The sequence below is a fragment of the Garra rufa genome, chromosome 2, assembly GCF_049309525.1.
Source record: "Garra rufa chromosome 2, GarRuf1.0, whole genome shotgun sequence".
Lineage (NCBI taxonomy): Eukaryota > Metazoa > Chordata > Actinopteri > Cypriniformes > Cyprinidae > Garra > Garra rufa.
In genome coordinates, this window is record NC_133362.1 from 56,280,767 (window position 1) to 56,293,291 (window position 12,525).

The following is a 12,525-nucleotide window of genomic DNA, read 5'->3' on the forward strand; positions in this document are numbered from 1 at the left end:
GCTAAAATCAGGCTAGCGACTTGCTAGTCATGTTTAAAATCATGCTAGCGACTTGCTAGTCTTGCTAAAATCATGCTAGCGACTTGCTAGTCATGCTAGAATCATGCTAGCGACTTGTTAGTCATGGTAAAATCATGCTAGCGACTTGCTAGTCTTGCTTAAATAATACTAGCGACTTGCTAGTCTTGCTAAAATAATGCTAGCGACTTGCTAGTCATGCTAAAATCATGCTAGCGACTTGCTAGTCGTGCTAAAATCATGCTAGCGACTTGCTAGTCATGCTAAAATCATGCTAGCGACTTGCTAGTCATGCTAAAATAATGCTAAAATCATGCTAGCGACTTGCTAGTCATGCTAAAAAAATGATAAAATCATGCTAGCGACTTGCTAGTCATGTTAAAATCATGCTAGCGACTTGCTAGTCATGCTAAAATCAGGCTAGCGACTTGCTAGTCATGTTTAAAATCATGCTAGCGACTTGCTAGTCTTGCTAAAATCATGGTAGCGACTTGCTAGTCATGCTAAAATCATGCTAGCGACTTGCTAGTCATGCTAGAATCATGCTAGCGACTTTGCTAGTCATGCTAAAATAATGCTAAGATAAGATAAGATAAACTTTTATTGTCCCGAAGGAAATTCGTATTGGACACACTCAGTACATTATAATCTGCTGTTTCATACAAATAACATATTACATTCATGTGATACATACAATCAGTGGCCCATCACTAACCTCACTATATATAGTGAGCAACTAAATTAATCACCATAATCATAAAAAAAAAAAAATAATAATAATAATAATAATAATAATAATAATAATAATAATATTATTATTAATAATAATTAGGATTGTTGACCTCTGGCTAACTTATCATTTAATACTTTAATGGACAGTGGGACAAATGATTGCTTAAAACGGTTAAGTCTACACTGAGGAACTCTGAAACGCCTTCCCGAAGGTAATAGTTGGTACTCAGAGTGGAGGACATGAGTGGGATCTGAGACAATTTTTTGAGCCTGTCTGATAACAATTTCTTCAAAAAGAGCCTGAAGTGTGGGATGCTGATTAACTCCCATTATTTTCATGGCTCTCTGCATTAACCGTGTAATTTGGGCTTTTAAGTGTACACTAAGATTGCCAAACCAGGCTGAAATACCATATCGGAGAATGCTCTCGATTACAGTATGGTAAAAGAGAAGCAACACCTTCTGGTTAACACCAAAGACCCTCAACCTACGAAGAAAATACAGTCGCTGTTGGACCCTAATACAGACATTTTCCACCTGAGCATTCCATGTCAATTTATTATCAATGTGAATGCCCAGATATTTATAAGAATCTACCTGGGCTATATTCTGACCACTGATGACCAATGGTAAGTGATCTTCAATGGATTTAGGGTCAAAAATCATCTCCACTGTTTTCTTTGTATTAATACTGAGAAAATGTGTATCACACCACTGGACAAAATTCTGAACCTCATCTTTATAAGTAGCAACATCTGATGTTCCAGATATGAGACCTAAAATTGCTGTGTCATCAGAAAACTTAATCATATAATTGTTACCAGTACTGCATGTGCATTGATTAGTATATAATGTGAACAGGACTGGAGAACTGACACACCCCTGTGGGGCGCCAGTGCTAATAGTCGTAGATTCAGACAACGTCTTATTCACCCTGACCTGCTGACTACGATTGGTCAGAAATGAGTGGAGCCACTTAATAATAAAGGGATTGACATTCATCCGCTGCATTGTTTTCAAAAGAATATGAGGCTGTAAGGTATTAAAGGCTGAACTAAAATCTACAAACAACAGTCTAGCATATACCGTAGGATTCTCAAGATGTTTAGTCACTAGGTGCACTAAACTGTTGATTGCATCATCAGTGCCTCTTTGATGTTTATAGGCGAACTGATAAGGATCCAACTGTGAACCTACTTCCGTTATTAATTGGCTCATAATGAGCTTTTCCATACACTTCATTACAACAGAAGTCAAGGCAATAGGTCTAAAATCATTATTCTCCTGTGGACAAGATTTTTTAGGAACAGGAGTGATGATTGCCTTCTTCCATAAAGCTGGTACAGTGTGAGAGTATAAGGACCTCTGGAAAATAGGGCACCAAATCATGCTAGCGACTTGCTAGTCATGCTAAAATCATGCTAGCGACTTGCTAGTCGTGGTAAAATCATGCTAGCGACTTGCTAGTCATGCTAAAATCATGCTAGCGACTTGCTAGTCATGCTAAAATCATGCTAACGACTTGCTAGTCATGCTAAAATTAGGCTAGCGACTTGCTAGTCATGTTTAAAATCATGATAGCGACTTGCTAGTCTTGCTAAAATCATGCTAGCGACTTGCTAGTCATGCTAGAATCATGCTAGCGACTTGCTAGTCATGCTAAAATAATGATAGCGACTTGCTAGTCGTGCTAAAATCATGCTAGCGACTTGCTAGTCGTGCTAAAATCATGCTAGAGACTTGCTAGTCGTGCTAAAATCATGCTAGCGACTTGCTAGTCATGTTAAAGTAATGCTAAAATCATGCTAGCGACTTGCTAGTCATGCTAAAATAATGATAAAATCATGCTAGCGACTATATAGTCTTGCTAAAATCATGCTAGCGACTTGCTAGTTATGCTAAAATCAGGCTAGCGACTTGCTAGTCATGTTTAAAATCATGCTAGCGACTTGCTAGTCTTGCTAAAATCATGCTAGCGACTTGCTAGTCATGCTAAAATCATGCTAAAATCATGCTAGCGACTTGCTAGTCATGCTAAAATCATGCTAGCGACTTGCTAGTCATGCTAAAATCATGCTAGCGACTTGCTAGTCATGCTAAAATCAGGCTAGCGACTTGCTAGTCATGTTTAAAATCATGCTAGCGACTTGCTAGTCTTGCTAAAATCATGCTAGTGACTTGCTAGTCATGCTAGAATCATGCTAGCGACTTTGCTAGTCATGCTAAAATCATGCTAGCGACTTGATAGTCGTGCTAAAATCATGCTAGCGACTTGCTAGTCATGCTAAAATCATGCTAGCGACTTGCTAGTCATGCTAAAATCATGCTAGCGACTTGTTAGTCATGGTAAAATCATGCTAGCGACTTGCTAGTAATGCTAAAAATCATGTTAGCGACTTGCTAGTCTTGCTTAAATAATGCTAGCGACTTGCTAGTCTTGCTAAAATCATGCTAACGACTTGCTAGTCATGCTAGAATCATGCTAGCGACTTGCTAGTCATGCTAAAAATCATGTTAACGACTTGCTAGTCTTGCTTAAATAATGCTAGCAACCGCATAGCAACCGCATAGCAACACCTTAGCAACCACCGTGGGTACCTTAGCAACCGCATAGCAACACCTTAGCATCTATTCACATTCAAACTATTTATATATTCTAACTATTTATATCTATAAATCAATCTATTTTCAAACTATTTATATCTATCTAGCCTATCTATCTTCAAACTTTATTAATCAAACTAAAACTATTTCAAACTGAAAACCTTTAAACTTTATTTAAACTAAAAGCTTTTAAAACTACTTAAAACTTACTGGCTAGGCTTTCTCAAGCCAACTTAAAGTTTGCTAACAAACTTTTTATCTAGTTTCATGTTAAAGCTGTAGTGTGGATCATTGTCAATTGACAAACTAGTTTGCTAAATCAAGTTTAAAACTATTTAATCTTACTTTTAAAGATGAAGTAGAATATCGATGGATGATGTAGAATCAAAAACCAGACTGGAGCACTTGAATGAGCTTTACATCTGCAACAGAACACACACACAGTATCTTAGTAATTTCATATACATTATCTGAAATAACGTTACAAGAGATGGGGAATATATTTGTCAAAAATTGACTTCAGCTAAAAATTCCAGAACCAAACTTTAATGAAAAAATATAGCATAATATACCTATATATTCGCTATATAAAAGGCATAGATTAAAATCCTTATAGCCAAATAAACTGCCCTGTCTCCCAAAAAAAAGGAGATCCCGTCCAAATAGGCCTGTTATACTCAAGATGCTAACGCGTTGAAGAGCTAACTAGATGTTCCACAACGCCCTTTCAGAATTAAAAATGTAAACAAAGCAATAACTAATTTATTAACGTTAATGTTACTGGTAATCGTACAAATAAAGCATATTTTAAAAGTATTCTTACCGTGTTCAGTCCTCTTTAACATGGCAGGCCGCAGCTTCACTCTAAGGAGTATTTCTGAGATGCGACTGTTAGAAAAACAAAAACACTAGGATTGAGAATCCGCCCAGCATCCGTATCGAGTCCGATCATATAATTTTATATTTCATATGAACTGAAACATTAGGAGAAAAGGCTGGGGATATATTTATTGAAATACAAGCAAAAACAGACTTTAACTAATATTCTAAAACCTAATTTAAGTGACAAAAATGTGTATTCTAGCCTGCAGTTATACTTCTGAGGAGGATTTGATTTCTGAAATGACTGTTAGAAAAAAAGCGCGTTCGGATCGCGAATCCGCGCAGCATCCATAACGAGTCCGCTAGTGTATTTCATATGTATTATGTGGACAAAAAGTAAATATTTGACTAAATATATTTGACGAAATACAAGCACAAATGTATTTGAAATAATATTGTAGAACCCAATTTAAGAAAAAGAGTTTATTCTCGCAAGCAGTTATTTCTTGGAAAGGGGTGAAAAATTACCTAACGAACAATCAGGACTGATCTGGATTAAAATATGGAAATCAGGCCTATTTGGACGGGATATCTTCCTTTCTGTGAGATGGGTAACGCTGTTTATTTAGTTGGCCAAGTTATTCAAATCTACTATATGCTAATAAAGAGATAACATCCACTGAACATTTCACAACTCAACTTAAAAAAATAAAAACACCAACAAAGCAATTAACTACTTTATTACCGTGAATGTTACTGGCAACTGTACAAATAAAGCACATTTTAAGAGTATTCTTACCGTAATCAGCTTCTTCAGCCCGCCGCTGCCGCAAACTCTCCGTTCTGAGGAAGGATGATGACGTTGCCGGTTAAAAAAAAGGCGCGTACGGATCGCGAATTCGCGCAGTGTCCGTGACGAATCAGCTAAACGAGAGAGCGCGGCCCGGAGGCGGGGCATATACTGGGCGAATGTCCAAACAGAGTCTGACAGTACAGCGGAGCTGCCGACTTGAGGGCGGATCCGCCCCGGAGTCTGTTGCTATCAGGGTTCCCCACTCGACTTCATTATCAGTATCGCTATGAGTTTCTTGTAACAATATAACATTTAACTTTTTTTGATGCATTATTTCAGACACCAAAGCTCTTTTATGCCTATCCCTCCCTCCATTAATATTTAGTGATCCCACCCTCAATGAATTCATATATAAAAAAAGGAAGGGATAGAGGAAAAACAGAAAAGAGCAGCAAAAAAAGAACACCGCGTGATGCATGGTTAGTTGTTTACAAACAGACTTTCAGTTTCCTCCTTTTATCTACTTTTCTGCATTTTCTAATGGAAGTAATATGTTTTCTTAAACGAAATCGTTTCTTTTCACTCAACAACTCATGACTTACACTTTTACAGTAAAAAGCCACAGATCTCTCAAATTTTTCCACATCAGGAAAAAAATCTTTGATATTAACTTGTCTTCCAAATGTGTCATCAAGAAAACTATTGATTTCCTCTAATGTATATAAAGAAGAATCTTTATTCATATCTCGAGAAGTGCCTTCAGGTCCACACACAGAACCTGCTTGTGAATCACAATCAAAATCAATAGAACCATTGTCATCCGATCCATCATCCATTACACTTGCATCATTCCCGGAGCACAAAACTTTTTGACTCGCCTCCATACAAACACTAGAACTGGGTCCTGCATCACATTATGTTCATCATTGCTAATGTTCTGCTCAACATTCCTGATGCATTCATCACTTTGACTTTCACTTACATCAGTGTCTCTAATATCAGAAGTAATAACAACTCTGTCTAGTATTTTAATAGCGGACGGCGCCGCATCAGCGTTACTCACCGGCTTAGATGATGTGGATTCCTCCGAAACCTCCGTAACACTTCCCTCACCTGAGACACCAGGCCTGCTCTCTGCTACATGTTCACGGTGTGGGCATGTAAACTTTTTATGGCCAAGATCACCGCATTCAAAACATCGTAAATGTCCAGTTGATGCATAAACCATAAACGTTTTCCCGTCATGTCGCACGTGAAAGGAAACATCCATCGTGTTTTCTGGAGAATCCAGAAACATGAACACTTGTCTCCTAAAAGACTTAACGTGTTTCAAAGCCGGGTGTTTACAACCCAAAGGGATTGTTTTAAAACCACTCGCAAATTTGCCAAAACGTGCCAATTCTCGCTCTAATGCGTCATCGGGAATAAACGGCGGAACATTTGATACAGTGATTCTTGCAGACAGAGCATACAGAGGGGTAACCTGAACCAAGTTTTCATTTATAACAAGGCCGGTTTCGATTATACGATTAACAAGGTTATGATCCTTCACAAAAATCACTACGGCCTTATTCATACGGGAAGCGGACAAGATATTTTCATGTCCAACTTCTTCTCCAGTGGAAACAAGCACGTCTTCCACTGAGACGCCGTCCTCAGGTACACACCTGAAACCATTCCTCAGAGATAACGATGGCGTCTCCTCGTGAAGCAATCTATCGAATGCTTTTTCTTGATGAATTGAGATAAACCCCAAGTTTACCCCTAAAAGACTTGAGACACTTAAAACATCCCGTATGAGGCAGACATTATCTGTAATTGACCTGCCCGGCACACAATATGTCTGGTCAAGATGTATGACCTGCCCCATCACCTTTCTCAGCCTGTTAGCCAGAGTCTTAGAAAAGATTTTAAGATTCACAGGTCGCCAATTCTTGATCTCCTGCAAGTCACCCTTTTTAGGTAGTAGTGTGATTACGGCTCAATCCCAATTCTACCCCTTACCCCTACACTTAGCCCTACCCCTCCGTTTGGCGCGTTCACGTGAAGGGGTAGGGGTGTCTCATTTCTCTTTTGGTTGGAGGGGTAGGGGTAGGGGTAAGGGGAAGGGCCAGATAGCCCTCCAAACGAAGATTTTTCAGGACCTCACTTCAAACGAAGGGCTAAGAGAAATTTCCAACATGGCTGCTCACTCGAGCAAGCAGACTCGTAAATATAAGTAATTTTTGCCTTTAATAAGGATTTTGATGACAATGTTTCATTATATGTATATTACCTTCAATCTTGTGTTTGTGTTTATGGTGTTGTTTTGTAAATAAATGTTTGCAAAAAAATCGCTAAAGTTTGCTAGCAGATAGCACTGATTGCACGATATTACAAAATATATTTTTATGTCATATACACTTGACTGCATGTTAGAAACATGAAAGACCAGTGGCACGGCAATTTGCAACGGTGGTGTAGTGGAGGGTGTACGCAGGTATACGGTGTATACACACTTCCACTTTTTAAATCCCCTCTGATGCGCATTATTCAGTAGTGTCCTGCATTCGCCAAAATCATGGCAGTCCACCACATCCAGTCATGTGAATAAATGTAAATATTCGCTCAAAACACCCAATAAAGGCAGTGATGATGCAGTCAGGACCGTGGAGCCTGCTTGCTTTGAAATGTATTTGATGATTGCGCCCGCTATGTCTACCGCACCAGTAATTTAAATCAGTACATAATAATAAAAACGATACCTTACAAATAAAAAGAAGCTGATTTTTACGATCAGAAATTTCTTAAACCAGTGAACCCCTGTAAACATTTTAGTCCAAGGATCCAGAAAACTAATGCGTTCAAATAGAAAGTTCAAAACGAAATTCACAAATGAAGCATATATACTTCTCCAGGCACCACTACACTGGTTAGCAATTTGCCGCGCATGTGATAATGCGTTGTATGTTTTGCTTACGGCCACATGTGAATGAACGGTGTGTACACCGTACATTTGTACTTTTTGAAACATGACAACATTTTGACATCTTGGAATGAGTGATAAACATCTGCGCATGTCCTCTGACGTAACATTAGGAACTAGCGACAACGTATGATGACGTATCACAGTGTTGTAGTGGTGTCCCATTTCTTAGGGGAAATATTTTATCCCTTCCCCTTTACACTTTGTTTCAAGGGACAAGGGGAAGGGGCGAGGGGTAGGCGAAGGGGTAGAAAATAGAATTGGGATTGGGCCTACAGCTCTCCTGCAGCTCAGAGGCAGAGAGCCATCAGTCACACTTTCATTTAGGACTGACAGCAAATCCTCTCCCAGTACAGCCCAAAATTCTTTACAAAACTCAACAGGGAGTCCATCCATCCCGGGAGTTTTTCCACTCTCCATGCCCTTCAGAGCATTCAGAAGTTCCTCTTCAGAAAGAGGCCTCTCCAGCTCTGCCTTTGAGTCCTCCAAGACCTTTGGCAGACCTTCATAGAAGCCAGCAGATAACATCTCATCCTTTCTATATTCACTCCTATATAATTCATCATAAAACCGTACAGCTCGTTTTCTAATATCAGATATATTTGTTAATTCTTGCCCATTTTCAGAGCGTAAAGAGTGAATATAACGACTCTGACTGTTCTTTTTTTCCAGACTAAAAAAAAAACTTGGATGGGGCATCCATCTGTGTTAGATTTTGAAAACGAGATCGGACCAGAGCCCCTTTTGCTTTAATGCCGAGCAAATCCGCAAGAAAGGATGTCTTAGTTTTAAATGTCTCAATATGTCTTCCCTCCCCAGTAGCCTCTGCTAACCCTTGTGCCTCCATTATTTCAGATTCAAGTTTTTTCATTAGTCTAGTGATGTCCCGAGAAACACTGAAAGTATACTGTTGACAAAGTACTTTCACTTCAACCTTTCCACAGTCCCACCACTGGCGTAAATTTTTGAAACATTGTTTTCTCAATTTAAAATTAGGGCCGGGACTTTAACGCGTTAATTTAGATTAATTAATTATACAAAAATAACGCGTTAATTTTTTTTAACGCATTTTAATCGCACTTAATTTTGCACCGCGGAACGTTTCTCACTGGATGAGTTTCAGCGGCGGACCGATTATACTGGAGCACCAACTAGCGGAATGCGCATATCACCGCAGCACATCGAGCCTCATGTATCACCTCAATGCTTTTACAGAAGGTCTACCTACCTATAGGGTACCTGAATTTCTGAAATGAAGGCTAGTATATTTCTAAATATCCCAGTGTTTCCCCTACCATTATCTTAGGGGGGCGCGTTTACAATGTCTCCTCCAAGAAAACACGGACTGGATCGCGGACTCCATTCATAAAAAACGAATTTACTATAGCGCGGAATGCCACGTAAATTCGTCGATTTTTGGATTGATAAATCAAAAGTTGGTCTGTCACTTAATTCAAATCGCGATATGGACTAGAGTCTGTGAAAACTGACATGCAAAAAGACCGTTTTAATATGAATCCTGCATATGTACCGTTTGGCAGAGACGCATTTTTTTTTCACTGCACGCCTGATGTTAATTTTTGGCATTTGCATCTCAAATGAACAGACTCAATCTCCAAAGCTACTGTCAGTGTCACTTTTACCGTTTCATTTGAGAAAACTAGCATCATATCATACTTTACACACAGAAACTTCACGGCAACCTGTTAAAATAAAATTACGGTTTAACATGAAACAGAACAATATTCCTATTTAAATAATTGACAAAAAACAATATATGATAAAAAATAAATATAACAACAAGATTAACCACTTAATTGTAGAAAAAAATAATAATGATTATTATTATTTATTGATTTTAACAGCAAACCTCTTGTTTTGCCAAAAATTAAAAAGGTTTATTTTTCATTTGATTAAAAATAAAATAAATGTTTATGCTTTCATTTGATTATGAGAAAAATTAAAACACAAGAATTTATATAAAAAAAAAAATAGCAAAAGATTGTAAAGCCTTATTGTTCAAAATGTTAAAATAGAGAGTTTTGGATTTATTTTTTCACTGAAATAAATGTTTTCGTTATGGGAAACACTGTATCCTATTGCTACAGTTAATGGCAATATTGCACTGGTCTGTTGGACTTGGTTGAACAAAAATAAACAATAGTTTGTTGCTTCAGTTTATGTATTCAGTCATTATTCAATGGTGTACTAAAAATCCATATGAAAAAACTTACTTCTCACTGTTCTCAGGTCAAATATTTATATGCGATTAAAATGCGATTAATTTCGATTAATTAATTACAAAGCCTCTAATTAATTAGATTAATTTTTTTAATCGAGTCCCGGCACTATTTAAAATTATTCCAAAAAGCAACAAAAACATCTCTAAAATTCACATCATTAAACAAAGAAGTGTTAAAATGCCAATAAGCACTCTTTGTCTTTATATTTGCAATAAACAAATTACATGTAACAAGACCATGGTCAGAGAAACCAGTTGGTGTAATAAAACAGCTTTTCACAACATTATAGTGATGTCGAAAACAATAAAACCTGTCCAACCTAGCTAAAGAAATAAAATTTTCTCGATTGTGTACCCATGTGTATTGTCTTAAATTATTATGATCCCGCCACACATCACACAAACTATATGTTTCAATCAACTCCCTTAGAACAAGACTTGAGGCAGCATGAGGTTCCATATGATTCCTATCCAGTCTATGATTCTCTGTACAATTAAAATCTCCACCCAAAAACAGAAAATCATCAGAATTAATATTCTGCAGTATTGCATTTACATTTTTTAGAAAAATTACTCTTTCACTACCATTTGTAGGAGCATAAACATTAATAAAAACAACGTTGAATTTTTCAAACTGAGCCCTTACAGATAAAAGTCTACCAGGTATCACATGCTTGACCTCGCAGGAAGTAGGCGAAAAATTCTTAGCAAAGAGGATAGCCACCCCTCCTCTAGTGGAGCTCATGTGGGCAAACAACACTTCACCTTCCCATTCTTTCCTCCAGTCGATTTCATTAAAACAATCACTATGTGTTTCTTGAACATACATTGCATCAATATTCTTTTGTTTAATGAGCTCAAACAACAATGCTCTTTTATGCATGTCCCGAGAGCCATTCAAGTTAAGAGAGCCCAGCCTCATCACACTCATTAAAATAGATAGTATGAGAGGACACAAACCAAACAAAACAAAGAAAAAATTATGTGGTTTCAAAACCATCTTCATTTTGTAATTCTAACTTCAGTTTGGAAACAAGTTTCTTCAATCTGTATATTTCCTGCACTGTAAACTGTTCCCCTCCTTCACCTCTCATAAGCACTGTCACTGAGTTAATAAACATTTTCCTGTCAGCAAAAAAATCATCAAACTGGACATTTGTCACATTCTTAGTTCTTTGCAGAAAAGACTTTATTTTGTCAAAATTGTAATCACTGCGTCGACTTCGTCCTGCTTTACTGCTCATTACCTCACTGTCAGAATAATCAATCGTGCTGCCTTCAGTATCATCAAACTTTTCAAGTTCTGTTGTCATTAGTCTGCTCATTTTAGCCATTTCCGAACTCTTTCTCACCCTTTTCCTCTTAGTATTTGGTATTTTAAAAAGTGTTTCATCACTAGCAAAATCTGTCACCATCTCATCTTCCTCCACAATAGATTCAGCCACATCAGTAGGTACTGCATCATCTTTTTTTTCCTCACTTTCCATACTCTCTCTCACAACATTATTAGACACTGCATGAAGTTCTATCTCCCCTCCGTCTATATTCTGCCCCACGACACTGTTGCCATCATCTCCAACACCAGAAACTTCAGTGACTATTGCGCCTGTATTATCACGCGGTATTTCTCCACTCAGCCCGGGCTCTAGAGCCTTGCACGGGCCTTAACAGGAGAAGAAATGGAGAATGACCATGCTGATTGGTATGAGCCTAGAATGATGAATTTTGATTATTTTATTAAAAAAGTTGAAATATGGAAGAAATTAAGTTTACAAACAACAGTTGAACCAAAGGACAGCGTTTCTAACATTTTTGCTATCTAAAAGGTCAACATCATCTAAGGCCTCTTCTGCTGCTAAATTAGCTGCCGCTGAGAAGGCCGCTTTGGAAGCATGTGCAAAGACTCTGTCAGACATACAAGCTTTACAAATGGAAGAAGTCATTATAAAGTAAAAAATTAAAATGGCAGAACTAGAAACACAAATAGATGTACTAGAGTTTGCTCCTGTGACCATAGTACCCAAGACTCCACTTCAAAGAGTAGTTAATCAAGTGCAAAGTAACCCTAATAGGCGGCTGCATATATGAAAAAAAAACACCTAATCCCAAAAAAATTCTAACAAAAGGTTTCTCAGCTGTTTTTTGTAGTATTAGGTGTCATTAATAACATACTAAAAGTTTACCAAAGTTTGACCACTAGAAAGGTGTCATTTTCCAGATGGCGTCCAAGATGGGCAGAAAACCCTTAAAATATCCTAACTCCTTCATTATTTGACCTAGCCAAGTAATCTTGGTGTCTAACCCAATGTTCTCTGGGTCTATGAATCCATTGGACTCGTCTAAATTGCA

At 37.7% G+C, this 12,525-nt stretch overlaps 1 long non-coding RNA gene across 1 annotated transcript in view; it reads right to left on the bottom strand.

Annotated features, from left to right (window-relative positions):
* Positions 1-4,222, bottom strand: part of LOC141325095 (uncharacterized) — a 16,790-nt gene extending 12,568 nt beyond the window's left edge. The window contains exons 1-2 of the long non-coding RNA XR_012353725.1: positions 4,178-4,222; positions 3,700-3,776 (exon numbers count right to left, since the gene is read on the bottom strand). This is a non-coding gene — a long non-coding RNA (uncharacterized lncRNA). The remainder of the gene's footprint in view (positions 1-3,699; positions 3,777-4,177) is intronic.
* Positions 4,223-12,525: the final 8,303 nt, after the last annotated feature.